Source organism: Dromiciops gliroides, chromosome 3 (genome assembly GCF_019393635.1).
Source record: "Dromiciops gliroides isolate mDroGli1 chromosome 3, mDroGli1.pri, whole genome shotgun sequence".
Lineage (NCBI taxonomy): Eukaryota > Metazoa > Chordata > Mammalia > Microbiotheria > Microbiotheriidae > Dromiciops > Dromiciops gliroides.
The window spans coordinates 655,048,223-655,064,769 of NC_057863.1; positions in this window are offsets into that span (position 1 = coordinate 655,048,223).

Consider the following 16,547-nt stretch of genomic DNA (forward strand, 5'->3'; position numbering starts at 1 on the left):
TATGAGGGACTCTTTTAGGTTTAATTTTCCCTTTGACCTTTCCTTGAAACCAATTAAGGAAATAAGGAAGTAGAAATACAAATAGTCTTAACTCTAAGCTTAGTTCATGAAATCCCAGAGTGTTCCCAATTAAGCTAGTTCAAAGGAATTTAGGGTTTTCCATAAGTGATTCACCGACCTCAGGGTCAGTATGCAGTTTTCCAGCACCACACTGAGACCCAGACTGCTAACATGACGCTGCCACACTGAACGCCACCAGACTGACTGCCAGGCCAAAGAGTACAAACTCCTTGAACATGCTCCGCCTCCCAGAAGTTCCCTCCCTACCAGTTGTATTCTGTTTTTTCCTCCCCCAAAAGGGGAGGTCCTTCTCAGTAGCACACCTAATCTCAGGGTGGGCCAGGTGTGGCCCCTCCCAAATGATTCAGCTAAAACGTTCAATATTAATCTTTATCAGAAATAATTTTACCACAATAGTAAGGTTCACTCACTCCTCTACTTCTTCCCCCTCTTCCCCTACTCCATAAGCTTTTTACTTGTTTCCTTCATGTGAGCTCCTTCTCCCCAATCCACTTCTCCCCTTCCCCATCCCCCAGTGCATTCTTCCTGCCCCTCAACCCTATTTTAAAGATGTCATCATGGGTTAGCTAGGTGGCAAAGTGGACAAAGCACAAGCCCTGGACACAAGAGGTCCTGAGCCCAAATCTGGCCCCAGACATAAGACATCCCACCCTGCTTGCCCCACAAAGAACAAGGTTAAACAAAAAATAAATGCTTTACAGATATCATCCCCTCATGTTCAGTTCAGACCTGTGTCCTCTGTCTAAGTGTATTCCTTTCAGCTTCCCTAATACTGAGATAGTTCTAATGAGTTAGAAGTATTATCTTGGGGCAGCTAGGTAGTGTAGTGGATAGAGCACTGGCCCTGGATGCAGGAGGACCTGAGGTCAAATCCAGCCTCAGACACTTGACACTTAACTAGCTGTGTGACCTTGGGCAAGTCACTTAACCCCAATTGCCCAGCAAAAAACTAACAAAACAAACAGAAGTATTATCTTCCCATGTAGGAGTGTAAACAGTCTAATCTTTTGATATCCCTCGTGATTTCTTTTTCCTATTTACCTTTTTATGCTTCTCTAGGGTCTTGTATTTGAAAGTCAAATTTTCTATTTAGTTCAGGTCTTTTCATCACAAATACCTGAAAGTCCTCTTTTTCATTGAAGTTCCATTTTTTTCCCCTGAAAGATTATACTTGGCTTTGCTGGGTTGTAGTTCCAGTTCCTTCGCCCTCTGGAATATCATATTCCATGCTCTCTGGTCCATTAATATAGAAGCTGTTAGATTTTGTGTTATCCTGACTGTGGCTCCACAGTATTTGAATTCCTTCTTTCTAGCCGCTTGCAATATTTTTTCCTTGACCTTGGGTCTCTGAAATTTGGCTATAATATTCCTGGAAGTTTTCCTCTTTGGATCTCTTTCAGGAGGTGATTGGTGGATTCTTTCAATTTCTATTTTACCTTCTGCTCCTAGAATATCAGGGCAATTTTCCCTGACAATCTCTTGGAAGATGCTGTCTGTTTATTTATTTATTTATTTTTAGTGAGGCAATTGGGGTTAAGTGACTTGCCCAGGGTCACGCAGCTAGTAAGTGTTAAGTGTCTGAGGCCGGATTTGAACTCAGGTACTCCTGACTCCAGGGCCAGCGCTCTATCCACTGCGCCACCTAGCTGCCCCTTTTTATTTATTTATTTATTTATTTTTGGAAGATGCTGTCTAAACTATTATTTTGGTCATGGTTTTCAGGTAGTCCAATGATTTTCAAATTACCTCTCCTGGATCTGTTTTCCAGGTCAGCTGTCTTTCCAAGGAGATATTTCATATTGCCTTCTATTTGTTTATTCATTTGAATTTGCTTTACTGTGTCTTGGTTTCTCATAGAAGTCGCTAGCTTCCATTTGTTCAATCCTAATTCTTAGGCAATTATTTTCATCAGAGAGCTTTTGTATTTCCTTTTCCATTTGTCTTTACAAGCTGTTAACTTTTCTCATGACTTTCTTGCATCACTCTCATTTCTCTTTCCATTCTTTTCTGCACCTCTCTAAATCTTCCTTTTGAGTGGCTCCCTGGCCTGAGACAAATTCATATTTTTCTTAGAAGCTTTGGATGTAGGGGCCCTGAGGTTGTTATCCTCTGAGGGTGCACCTGGATCTTCCTTGTTGCTAAAGAAACTTTCAATAATTCTCAATTTTCTTTGCCTGCTCATCTTGCCATCTGTTACTTGACTGTTAACTTGCTCTTACAGTGGGGCCCTACTTCCAAGCTACCCTGTCCCAAGTTTCAGAGGATCAGTTTGAGGGAGGGCAGGTTTTTCTCTCACCTGGCCTGTTCTCTTGTCTGAAGATAACCTCAAGCCAATTTGCTAATTAACCAGCCAGAACTTTGTGTGTTGTGGTGGTTCTTAGCTCTGAGGAGCCTGTGCCCCTCCCCCACCTGGACCTCCCACCACTCAGGATTTCTTCCTGGTTCCCCAGTGGGGTGGGACAGCCAAATTCCTCCCTACATCCCTCAGACACCCCTGGCACTTTCCCCCCTGGCCAGCCATCCAGCTCTCTCACCCGACCACAAGCTTGGTTCCAGAAAACACTGGTGCCCCAGCTAATTCAAAGGCTTGGGGGTAGGTTCCTCTGGCACAGCATGTCTGGGGTCTGTGTCAGCATGATCTCAGGGTTGGACACAACTTAAAGCCCAGCTTAGCCCCCTTTAATTTTTCTTTGGCTAGAAAATAATCTTCAGCCAATATTTTTGTGGGGTTTTCTGCTCCAGGGGTTCTTTTATTGCAGTTTCTGGGGTAATTGTATCAGGAGCTCTGTGCATTTAATGTCTTTCCTCCACAATCTTGGCTCTGCCCCCAAATTTTCTTTTAAAGGAAAATTGTCAAATAGTATTGCTTAAGCAAAAGAGTTTTTAAAAAAGTTTTATTCAAACCTGTTTTTCTCAATCACCAGAAATGTTAATCAGTATTCCTTCCCCATCCTCCCCAAACAGACATCTCAGATTATAAAAGAATTTTTTTTTAAATTTTTTTTTTAGTGAGGCAATTGGGGTTAAGTGACTTGCTCAGGGTCACTCAGCTAGTGTCTGAGGCCGGATTTGAACCCAGGTACTCCTGATTCCAGGGCTAGTGCTCTACTGCGCCACCTAGCTGCCCCACAAATGAATTTTATTCAAAGGGTGAAAGGCAAAGATAAAAAATCAGCAAAACTGAGTAATGCATTATGTACCCCCAACCTCCCACAAAACTTAAACTCTCATCTTTGTAAAGTAGAGGAATAGATTTCTTTTATTTTTTGTTGTTTTTATTTGTTTTGTTTTTTTTCTTGCAGGGCAATGTGTCTGAAGCCAGATTTGAACTCAGGTACTCCTGAATCCAGGCCTGGTGCTTTATCCACTGTGCCACCTAGCTGCCCAGATTTATCTTTTCTTTGGGGATGTGTTTTCAACTATTATGAGGAATCTTAACTTAAATTTGTCATCTTAAAAGTTGCCTCTAAGAAGGGAGAGGGTAGGTAAGTGCAGTGAGACTGGCTTCCCCTAGTGTAAAGAAGTCCATTTTCCTTTTATCCAGTTCTTAACTTGAGAAAAAGAAAAGCAGCAGCAAAAGAGGGAGAGAATGCGAAGGCAGCCACAGAGGCAAGTGTCAAAAGGGGCCTCATCAACCTCCTCACAGCATCTCTGCTGGTCACTGGCAGACTCCAGAATCTGAGTGCACATTGGCTGCCTGGAGTTTCCTGATGGCATTGGAATGTGGCACCGGGGTTCCTCCAGGCTCAGCCTAGAACAGTCAGAAAAGGACCTGCAGCTGGGACCCTGGCATAGCTCCACCCACTCAGGAAGGGCAGACTCCCTCTTGCTCCACATCTGGGAGCGATGACGGAGTCTGGGACGCATAAGGTCATCTTCCAATCCTTCCAATGGTTGTTGGACAATTTTGGGGGACAAAGGAATCACAAAGAATTCTTCATCTGAACTCTCTTCACTTCCACTGCTCTCTGGGTCGCTTGAAGCAGACATGGTGGCAACATCAACTGAAGTAGAGCCTGAAGATGTAGATTCATGAATTTTCTGTTGACTTTGGAGTTTGACTGTGAAAGAGAAGAAATGAGGCATGCATCACGTGAGAAGAAGGTACACTCAACTGCTCTCAATAGGGGAACAAGACTATGTGTGGAAAATCATATTGACAAATGTCAACATCAATATTTGTTAATTACTTCCAAATTTACTAGTCCTTTTTATACTCCCTAACAGATTCCTTCTCCCACTCACTGCAGGAGCTATTCCCAACATTTTGAATACCCAGAGTACAGATTGGCTGCCTGCGGTTAGCTGCTGGCATTGTAATGTGGCACATGGGTTCCTCCATTCTCAACTCAAAGGTCAGAAGGGGACCTGAAGCTGGGACACTGACCAGAAGGTATAGATTCACAATCTTCTTATTGACATTGGAGTTTAACTGAAAGACAAGAAAAGGGGCATGTAGCAAGAGAGAAGAGGGTCTGATGTGGCATGGAATTTGGGGCCAAATTGATCATGAGTCATTGTGGCAAACCCAGAGGGCTCTCTGTCACCCCTCTGAGCTCCCCCTCCTCAGGCTTGGGCTATGGTCGCTGAGGCAGCAAGTCTCCTAGGAAACTTTGTGGTCAAGGCCTGAATTCCTGAGACAATGCTTGACTGGCCTCCCAGGGGTCCAGGAGACCCCTGTACAAACCTTGCTCTGCCTAAGCCTGGAACAAGTTCTGCAGGTCAAGGCTGAAAGGTTGAAAAATTATTCCTATTCTCTCTATTCTATTCTTTAATTATTCTAGCAGAGACTCGATTTTATTTCTTTATGGCTATAAATACTGAGCTATCCTGGATAATAAAGAGCACATAGTTTATCCCACATAATGTGGTGCTAATGTGTCAATGATTGTCTCCGATCCTCAACTTCTGTCAAGGGAATTAAGCCCACAATCCTGACAAGTCATCCTAAAAGAATTACAAGACTCAGTGACTCAGTTTCCCAAGTTTTATTGCAATGCTGTAGGTGATCACAGGGAGAGAATCAGAATATTGGAAAGGTATCTCTCAAATAAGGAAAGGGAAGACCTTAAGGAGGTATAGGGGAGGGCCTGTCCTCATTATAATATTCTTCACCTAGGGGTGTTACAGGGGAGGGCTTATTCTAATTTGGAGTTCCGGGGTCCTGAGCCAACCCCTGAGTTGGCTACCTTTTTCAGTGGAGGTGTGTCTTGGGGGTTTGCATGTCATAAGGTGAATCTGAGGACAAATTTGGCCTTTTCTGCACATGTCTCTTTCTGATTCCCATAGCTAGTTTCAAAATAGAATCATTTTTCTTTAGAATTTCTATAGCCTGGGGTAACTAGGTGGCACAGTGGATAGAGCACCGGCCTTGGATTCAGGAGGACCTGAGTTCGATTCTGGCCTCAGACACTTGACACACTTACTAGCTGTGTGACATTGGGCAAGTCACTTAACCCCAATTACCTCACCAAAAGAAAGAATTTCTATAGCCTTGTCATTTTAGTCTAAGGTTATCATGGCCTCTCTTCCTCTGTTCCTGTTATGGACACTGATTTCTGTGGGCATAAGAACCTAGTATAAGTTTTCCATTAACTGGGGTCTGACTCCCTAATATCTGGTAATATCTGAATGAGAGCTTGGGTCTTGGGTTTTTCTATTAAGCCTTTTTTGCCTCCTACATCAGGTCCACACTCAAGTGGTTTCAACAAGGGAACAAAATTTTATGGGTAAAATCATAGAGAAATGAAGGAAATGTTAATATCAGTGCTTTCAAATTCCTACCAAATTAACAAAATCTTTTTTTTTACCTTCCCCACTAGATTTATTCTGGCAGTCACTACAGGAGCTGTTCCCAACATTTCAAGCCCTTCTCAAGCTTCTCTCAACACCCCCTTCTCAATACTCACCATAGCCATGGCTGTAGACAGCTTTGGCATGACCACCTCGACTGTGATGGTCACTGGGGTCACTTCTGCTGTTCCCATTGTCACTGCTGTCATCAGAATCATCACCAGCAGGGTAATCGCTGCTGTTGTGCTTATTTTCAGTCTGGTAGGCAGATGGGAGGTCAGGATACATAAGAGTATCTTCTAAGTCTTCAGACTGTCTTGGGACAAACTCGGGTGGCAAAGGAAGCACAATGAATTCTTCTTCAGTACTTTGTTCACTTCCACTGTTCTCTGCCTCACTTGAGGCTGACATGGTGGCACCTATGGCCAACATGGAGCATGAAGCTGAGGCTTTCTTATCTCCAGGCTGCTTTCTTGATCCCTCCTCTTTCTGTAATGTTCCTTCCTTCTCTCCCACTTCCACAACTTTTTCACTTCTTTTTACAATTTGCCCTTTGGAGTCCTGAAACATCTCTGCGAGGTTGAGAAAATGGAGATCAGCACTGTGGACTGTTCTTCCCTAGAAGTTAGACTGTGAAAAGGATGAAGAAAATGGATTATCAGAAGAGGTTAGGGTCATGTGTCCTCAACTATGAACAAAAAAAATATAGAAAATCAGTGAAAAAAAAACAAATCATATTATTTTGAATTGCTTTACATTGTGTCAGCATTTTCCAGTCCTTTTGGTGTTTTTTGTTTGTTTTTGGTGGGGCAATGAGGGTTAAGTGACTTGCCCAGTGTCAAGTGTCTTAGGCCAGATTTGAATTCAGTGTAAACGCTCATTCTATTTAGCCCAGATGCTCCACACCTAATTAGCAGGGGATATTAATCCAGACACTGCTCCCTTTGAGTGGGTTTGGTCTCCTGTTATCATCCTGCTCACCTCATGGCCCAGAAGTGCCAGTCTCTGGATATTGCACACCAAAAGGCTTTGGGAGGGAGGATATAGGAGACAGGAAATTCCCTAGTTTGCCAGAAAAGAAGACTGAGTCTCAGGCAGGCAGGGAGGAGTTTGACTGATCTAGGAACAGAGACCTTGTCCCAAGCACTGAGTGAACCCCAGTCACTGCATTGACTCTGTCTCCTAAATAAACTATCTCCCCATTTCTATAGAAGTCAAAGAAAAAGGAATCTCCCCAGGAGGGGACATACCTTTGATGTACTTCCAGGAGGCTTCTCAGCCAGGAACGCAGCTGCAGTTGGAATTTCTGCTCTGAGCAGGAATCACTCTAAAGGAGCTGGTGCTGGCCTTTTATATGCCTTTTCCCGGGGATCTCTTTTCCTGTCCTATTTACATTGAGAAGGTGGGAATCCCATCCTCATCACGAATGAATGGCACAAGAGAGAAATCCTTTTGTCTCTCTCCCTTTCCCTCAAATACTTTCTGTCCCCTCCCTACTCAGCTCTCTTGATAGCACTTCATCTAGTTACCTTTAGCCCTGAGATACTTCCAGAAAACAATCCAACTATACACTCCCCACAAACTATTAATCATGATTAATGAGCTCAAGAGCATGTGCCTAGTGTCAAGTTATTAGGACATGGAGGACTCCTGTCTTAGCGGTTAAGAGAGCTTTCATACCAACTGAAAAAAAAAAAAAGAATGTCAAAGAATTTCAACTTTCAGGGAGTCAACTATTTAAATATGACTGGGGAGGTCATAATTTTTTTTTTCTAGTAAGGCAATTGGGGATAAGTGACTAGACCAGGGTCACACAGCTAGTAAGTGTTAAGTGTCTGAGGCTGCATTTGAACTCATGTCCTCCTGACTCCCGGGATGGTGCTCTATCCACTGTGCCACCTAGCTGCCCCAAGAAAGAGTATATTTCACTGAAGGGCATTTCATTTTTTTTTTTTTTTGCAGGCAACGGAGGTAAAGTGACTTGCCCACGGTCACACAGCTAGTAAGTGTCAAGTGTCTGAGGCCGGATTTGAACTCAGGTACTCCTGAATCCAGGGGCAGTGCTTAACCACTGCACGATCTAGCTGCCCCCCTATCTATCTTTTTTTTTTTTTTAGGGCATTTCATTTTAAAGAGTTTTATGCACAATGTCTTTTTCGAATTTAAATTCTTTAGAAGTAATGTCTCAGGAATGTTAAAAGTCATAATCAACACTGGATTGGGAAAGGGATGAAGTGTGCTATCACAAAAGGCATCCCTAACAGAATGTGAGAGGTTCAAGCAAACAACAAACAATGCCAAAAGATGAAGAGGTACCTTGCCTGGATTAACTTAAAAAGTTAATAATCATAAAATACATGAATTGGTGAGGTTTTCTTTTAGTAGTTTTAAGGCAATCCTAAAAACTTTAAAGAAATACTTATACTTCAATTAAATGTAGATTATACACCATTTTTCTTTGTAACACCCAAACTCTGCTGGACCTAATAGAAAAAAAAATTTAAATGCAATTATCTATAGTCATCTAAAATAAATTCCTACATTAGCCATGTTAGACAAAAGACAGAGAAAGAAAGAAGAATGAAAGAAAGAATAGAAAGAAAGTGAATAAAATATGCTTCATTTTGCAATCTAAGTCCATCATTTCTCTATCTGGAGGTGAGTGGAATGTTTCTTCATGAGTCCCTTGGAATTGTCATTTATCATTGTGGTTATTGAAATTGCTAAGTCTTTCAGGGTTGATTATCTTTACAATATTGCTGTGTTTGCATCACAGTGTTCCACTGGTTCTGCTCTTTTCACTCTATCAGTTCATACAACTCTTCTCAGTTTGTTCTGAAACCACCCCTTTCTATTTTATAGCACAACAATATTCTATCATATTCAGCTGTTCAAAATTGTTCAGTCTTTTCCCAAGTTATTAATATCCTTTTAGTTTCCAATTCTTTGCCATTACACAAAAGAGTCATTTCAAACATTTCTTTACATATGGCTCCTTTCCCTCTTTCTTTGATCTCCTCAGTCCTTAAGTGAAATAGTGAGTGGATTAACAAACTCTTTGTACTTGTAGTTGATTGCTCTATGTGAAGCCTCAGGTATATGTTCAGCCCAAGGCTAGGATAGGTAGAGGTGTATCTGCTTATCCTAGGGCAACCTTGCTTCATTTCTACTAGGTCTCTGTGTGTGGACTAAGCCTGAGGTCTGTGCAAGATTACCCACGGAAGACCATGTCTCAGGTCTGTTTGTGCACTCAGTAGCACTAGTGATAACTACAAATTTACTGAGAACTGACTGATCCCCACCTACTCTCCATTCCCTGGTCAATGAATTGCCTGGGGCTAACCAATCTTTGTTAATTCCAGACTCTTGATTGACTTATGGATCTCCCCCAATAAAACTATCCCCTCCCAATGATTCCCCACCTTACTCCTTGGACTTTATGTTATTATGTAAAAAAGTCCACCTACCTTAGGGTTGGGCTTTTTTTTTTTGGTGGGGAAATGAGGGTTAAGTGACTTGCTCAAGGTCACACAGCTAGTGTCAAGTATCTGAGGTCAAATTTGAACTCAGGACCTCCTGAATCCAGGGTTGGTGCTTTATCCACTGCACCACCTAGCTGCCCCCGGGTCTACCTACATTAACTAGTTTCTATTTAGAGTTAAATAGCATCTATACTTAAACTCTAGAGCAGTTCTATACTATCTTTTGTCAAAGGTAAATTTACATTAAGTAGTTGTGAGTCTGGAGCAGTCTTTTAGTTCCCTTTTGTTCAATTACCCCATAAAAATCCTGTCCTCACTTCCTATCTTTGGGTATTCCTAGCTTCTTGATTTTTCATACCACAAGCTATAGTTCCTCATAGTTCCTCTTTCCTGATTAAAGGCCTTATTTCTCCTATATTGATTGTTTCATTGATTTCCAGGTTAACACTAGTGATGGCCGGGGTTACTGGCAGCTTAATTTCTGATGTCTTGGAAGAATGGCCTCAGAAGTGGCAGACAAGAAGCTGCTGTGGTGGAGGGATTTACCTTGTCAAGTTTTTTATTTTTATGCCTGTCTCCTATAGAAAAAAAAACAGATCAGAGAAATTATTTTCATAATGTCTCCTACAGGGGGAGCTAGGTGGCACAGTGGATAGAGCAACCGAGTGGATTGGCACCTAGGAGACTCACTAGCTAGGAAAGCTTCTTCTTCTTCTTCTTTTTTTTTTTTTAGTGAGGCAATTGGGGTTAAGTGACTTGCCCAGGGTCACACCGCTAGTAAGTGTAAGTGTCTGAGGCTGGATTTGAACTCAGGTCCTCCTAACTCCAGGGCCGGTGCTCTATCCACTGCACCACCTAGCTGCCCCGGAAAGCTTCTGAGAACGTGCCGGGTGTTCCGTTGCTCCCCCTGGAGGGCACTGCAGGGCACGAGGAGTCTGGGGCTGCACCTCCTTCGCCAGGAGCACGGGCACCCGGCCTTTGCATTGAGGAGAGAAGACCTTGCAACTTTCAGCCTCTGCTTCAGGACAGGCTTGCCAATCGCCCTCTCACCAGTTAGCTAGTAGGGACGACGGACCGAGCTTGCAGTACCCTCACAGAAGGAGCTTCCTGTGTGAAACTTAGAGAATCCTGAAACCACCAGAGTGACAAAGGTGGTCATGCTTTGCAAACAATTTTATTGAAACGTTCGTGTTCTCCATCACCAGAATTTGCAGCAGCAGCAGCAGTCCTCCCCCATGCCCCATTCAAACAGACAGATATCTCAGGTACAACACGGTCTTCGTCAACAGGCTGAACGGGAAGAGTAAAGTCGGTCCTACTGATGAGCCTCTCACTCAGCCCGATCCGCAAACGAAAATGAACAAGCACCTGCCACCTGGGCAAAGCAATGGGACAGCGATGTCTTGTCTTCTCTTCAGTGGGCATGTGTTTGTCTCTCTGGGTGGTACGTGGTCATATTTCCTTTTCTAGTCCTCGTGGGCTTCTTGTTTTTGACCAGAAGGTTTCATGGCCCTCTTAAGTATTATCCCATTTGATTCTCACAACCTTCTGAGGTGGGTGCTATCATTATGCCCATTTTATAGTTGAAAGTGAGGTAGACAGCAGTTAAGAGACCTATTAAGAGAGCAGCTATTAAGCATCTATGACCCTATGCTAGGCTTAGCTATTCTCAGCAATACAATGATCTAAGGCAATTCCAAAAGACTTACAAAAGATTTACACATGGTTGGAATGTTGAGATATAATCTTTCCAGCTAACACTCAAAAGGGACTACTTGATTAGCAAAAGTGTATACAGATCATGTGGAGTTCCAAAAGCGTGGAAACAACGTCACCTTCTGTAAGATAACTAAGAACCTGAAGAGTACATCCAGAAATAGGCCCAGAATACAATTATGCTTTGTCACAAATTAATAAAATTGATTTTCAAAACACTATCTTTGTCAGTGGCACTGCTGAAGTATTTTGTGTGACCCTGCTCAGGTCACTTCATCCTCATTGCCCCACCCTACTCCCAAAAGAAAATAGTTTACCTAGATTTTTTTATAATGCATTTGAAAGTTTCACTTGTTTTTATCCTGGAGAAGTCAAAGAGAAGTAGGTAAGGGGAAGCTAGGTGGTGCAGTGGAGAGAGCACCAACCAACCCTGGATTCAGGAGGACCTAGTTCAAATTTGGCCTCAGACACTTAACACTTACTAGCTGTGTGACTCTGGGCAAGTCACTTAACCCCAATTGCCTCAATGAAAGAAAGAAAGAAGTAGGTAAGTCAGCATCTAATTACTGGAAGTTGGAAGTGGTTGAATCGGCTAAGCCCAGAAGGCTTTATTTCAAGCATTCATATATCAGAGTAGAGATAAGATAGAAAAAGGAAGAAAAGGGGGAAAAGCTATGTAGGAATTACTAAGCTCCCATATTAATAGGTGCCACTGTCTAGCCAAGCCCTCTTTAGTATTAATTGTCTAATTGTCAAAACACAAAAAACAAAAACACCACAAATCTTGTAAAATAGATTTATTAGGGTACTGGAATACATAGCCAGGGGAGTGTCATGGAGACACCTCCTTGGCCAGGAGCACTGGCACATCCAAATTACATTAATTAAAAAAAAAAAAAAAGGAGAGCTTCTTGCTATTGTTTGCACTTCCTTTCCTGGATTTCCACTTCAGTGAGGTTACATGCCTTCAAGAACAAGCCCGAGTAGTGATTTCATATTGTCTGGAGATGTCATATTGTCAGTAAATCAGAAGATCAAAGGGATCAAGTTGAAACTAGCTTTAGAAAATTTCTACTTATTGCGGAAATGTAGTGGAACCAAGAAAGTTATAGATCCCAAAGCCCCAAAGGATCCTTCAAAAACTTTCCCACGAGAAAAACAGGAATAAGGTGTGGCCAAGCATGACCCTGCTATGCTAATAAGCAATATCAAGGTCAGCAAGACAAATTATATTAATAAAACATTTCTAACTTTCAACCTCTGCTTCAGGAAAGTCTTCCCAGGCACACTCACATTCTCATTAGTAGCACTGACACAAGATTGCAATGTTCATATACAGAGAAAAATGCTCCTTTTTGGGGCAGCTAGATCGCGCAGTGGATAGAGCACCGGCCCTGGAGTCAGGAGTACCTGAGTTCAAATCAGGCCTCAGACACTTACTAGCTGTGTGACCCTGGGCAAGTCACTTAACCCCAACTGCCTCACCCATTCAACAAAGACTCCTTATTGCTCTGGTAGCTAGGTGGGAGTCTGGGATGCATGAGGCCATGTTCTAAACCTTCCAGTTGTCCTGGGACAAATGAGGGGGACAAAGGAGCCACAAAGAATTCTCCATCAGAACTCTCATTACTTCCACTGCTCTCTGGGTTACTTGAAGCAGACACAATGGCACCATCAACCAAAGTGGATCCTGAAGGAGGATCTCATGATCTCTTGATTTCTTGCTTCATGCTCTTTGTGCTTTTTCTTCCTCCTCTTGCACTTCTACAGTGATAGGTGAATCTTTTCTTTGGCAATGTGTTTTCTGTAGAGTTTTGCCACTTAATTATGGGGAATCCTTAAAAAAAAAAAGCTGTCTCCAAAAGGGAGAGGTTAGGTAAGTGCAGTTGTAAAGACTTCTACACTTCCCTTCTGTAAGATAACTAAGAACCGGAAGAGTACATCCAGAAATAGGCCCAGAATAAAAGAGAATAAAAGCAAGAGCAAAAGAGGGAGAGAATCTGAGGAAAGCAACAGAAGGAAGTGGCCTCATCTACCTCCTCACATAATCCCTCCTGGTCACTGGCAGACTCCAAAATGCAGACTGGAATGTATTGAATGGGTTCCTCCAGGTTCAACTCACAAAAGTGAGGAGAGGATGTGTAGCTGGGACACTGATAGGGCTCCACCCATCCAGCAAGGGCAGACCCCCTCTTGCTCCACATTTGGTAGCCAAGTTCATCAGAACTCCCTTCACTTCCACTGCTCTCTGCATCCCTTGAAGAAATGGAGGCACCATCAACCAAAGTGGAGCCCAAAGGTGGGGATTCAGGACTTTTTACTTCATGCTCTTTGTGCTCTTCTTTCTCCTCTTGCACTTCTAAAGTGTAGAGTTCTTGTTCTCGGCATTTGACTGTGAAAGAGAAGAAATGGGGCATGTGATGATGAGAGGGTACACTCAAGTGGTCTCAAGAAGGGAACAAGACGGGGCGGCTAGGTGGCACAGTGGATAAAGCACCAGCCCTGGATTCAGGAGTACCTGAGTTCAAATCTGGCCTCAGACACTTGACACTTACTAGCTGTGTGACCCTGGGCAAGTCACTTAACCCCCGTTTGCCTGGCCCCCCAAAAAGAAGGGAACAAGACTATGTGAGGGAAATCATACTGACAAATGTCAATATCAATATTTGTTAATTCCTTCCAAATCAAGTCATCCTTTTTGTGCTCCTTGACAGATTCCTTCTCCCACTCACTGCAGGAGCTATTCCCAACATTTTTAGTCCTCCTCAAGCCTCTCCAAGAACTCTTCTCTCACTACTCACCATAGCCACTGCTGTAGACATCTTTGGCATGATCATCTTGGCTGGGATGTTCACTGAGGTCAGTTCTGTAATCATTGTCAATGCTACGATCAGAATCAATGTGATCACTGCCGTCGTCTTTGTCAGTCTGGTAGGAAGAAGGGAGGTCTGGACACACAAGAGCATCTTCCAAGTCTTCAAAGTGTCTTGGGACAAACTCAGGGGACAAAGAAAGAAAAATAAATTCCTCGGGACTCTCTTCGCTTCCACTATTCGCTGGGTCACTTGAAACTGACATGGTATCTTCAGGCTTTTTTCCAGATTCCTTCTCTTCCTGAAGTTCTTCCTTTTCTTTAACTTCCACACCTTTTTCACTTCTTTCTCTCTGCCAGGTTAAGAAAGTGGAGGCCAGCACTGTATACTGCTTTTTTACCTAGAAGTTAAACTGCAAAAAGGATGAAGAAAATGGGTTATCACTAGAAGTCAGGGTCATGTGTTCTTGCCTAACATTTCCAGCCCTCCCCTCTATCCTTTCTTAGCATGCCCTCTTTCCTATTTCCTCAGCTCAAGGCTATTACCTAATTCCGAACTGGATGACTCTGAAACCACTGGATTAGGGCCCTTTTTCCTATCTTCTTCCTCTCAGTGGACTGACTGCCCACTGAGGTCATAGCAATTAGTGCACTATTGCTCCAGTGTCCTTTGGAGGCTAGTTCAGGAGTTCTCCCATGACTTCAGTGTGAATACTCATTCTAGTTAAGATACTCCACACCTAGTTAGCAGGGGATCCCAAATCCAGACACTGGTCCCCTTGAGTGGACCTGGTCTCCTGTCATCATCCTGCTGACATCATGGCCCAGAAGTGCCAGTCTCTGGATACTGGACACAAAAGGCTGTGGGAGTAAGGATACTGTAAGGCAGGAAGTTCCCTATCTTGGCAGAAGAGGAGAGACTGAGGCTGAAGCAGGCAAGGAATTTGATTTTGGATCTAGGAACAGGGACCTTGTACCTAGCACTGAGTGAACCCCAGTAGTCACTGTATTGACTCTCAGTCTCCTAAGTAAATGATCTCTCCTCAGTCCCTCATACAAGGTATCTCCCCATTTTTATAGAAGTCAAAGACAAAGGAATTTCCCCAGGAGGGGACCTACCTTTAATGTCCTTGCAGGAGGCTTCTCAATCAGAACACAGCTGCAGTTGGAATTTCTGCTCTGAGCAGGAATCACTGCAAAGGAGCTGGTGCTGGCCTTTTATATGCCTTTCCTCAGGGATGTCTTTCGCTGTCCTTTTTACATTGAGAAGGTGGGAATCCCATCCTCAGCAGGAGTGGCACAAGAGGGAAATCCTTTTGTCTCTCCCCCTTTCCCTCAATACTTTCTGTCCCCTCCTCAATCAGCTCTCTCCTTAGCACCTCATCTAGTTACCTTTAGCCCTGAGAAACTTTCTGAGAATCATCCAATTATTCACTCCCCACAAACAATTAATCTTGACTAATAATCTCTCATTAGTCTTCCAAGCATGTCCCAAATGTCAAGTTATTAGGATATGGAGGGCTCCTGTCTTTTCTGCAGTTAAGAGAGCTTTCATACCAACTATTGAGAAGTTCAAGGTTGAGAGCATTCCTTATCTTACTACTGACCTCTTCCTCTTCCCATTCACTCTCTTTTTAGAGAAAAAAGCTAATTTGAATTTTAATTTCTTTCTCTGCCACTTGTCCCTTCACCAACCATAGAGAAGACAAGAAATTTTTTAAAATACAAATATCTATAGTCATTTTGATGTAGGAGGCAAAAAGGGGTTAATAGAAAAACCTAAGACCCAAGCTTTAATTTATATATTACCTCCAAAAGGGAGCCAGACCCCAGTTAATGGATATCTTATGCTAGGTTCTCCTACCCACAGTGATCAGTACACATAAAAACGGGTGAGGTTAAATAACAATAAAGGAAATGACAAGGCTATAGAAATTCTAAAGAAAAATTATTATATTTGAAACTAGCCATGGGAATCAGAAAGAGACATGTGCAGAAAAGGCCAAATTTGTCCTCAGATTCACCTTATGACATGTAAACCCCCAAAACACACCTCCACTGACAAAGGTAACCATCTCGGGAGTTGGCTTAGGACCCCTGGAACTCCTAATTAGGATAGCCCCTCCCCTGTACCTCCCCAAGGTGGAGGATATTATAATGAGACTGATAATCAATTTATCTATACTATAAACATAACTGCATTTCCTTTCCTTATTTGGGAGAGATACCTTTCCACTATTCTGGCTCTCTCCCTGTGGTCACTCACAGTATTGCAATAAAACTTGAGAAACTGTCACTGAATCTTGTAATTCTTTTGGGATGACTCACAATCAATCAGACCCCAAATTCTATCCCACTTCAATCTAAAATAAATTCCCACATTAGTCATGTAGAAAAAAGAAAGAGAAAAAAAGAAGAAAGAAAGTGAAGAACATTGAGAACTGCAAAATTTACTGAGAACTGATTGCCCACCCAGTCCCCTCTTTCCCAGGCAAATGAATTGCCCGAGGCTGACTGTCTTTGTCATTTCCAGACTCTTAATGGACTTATGGACCTTCCCCCAAGCAACTTATCCCCTCCCTATGTTCCCCACCTTACTCCCTGGACTTTATGTTATTAATGTTAAAAGGGTCCACCTACATTAAGTAATTTCTATTCAGAGT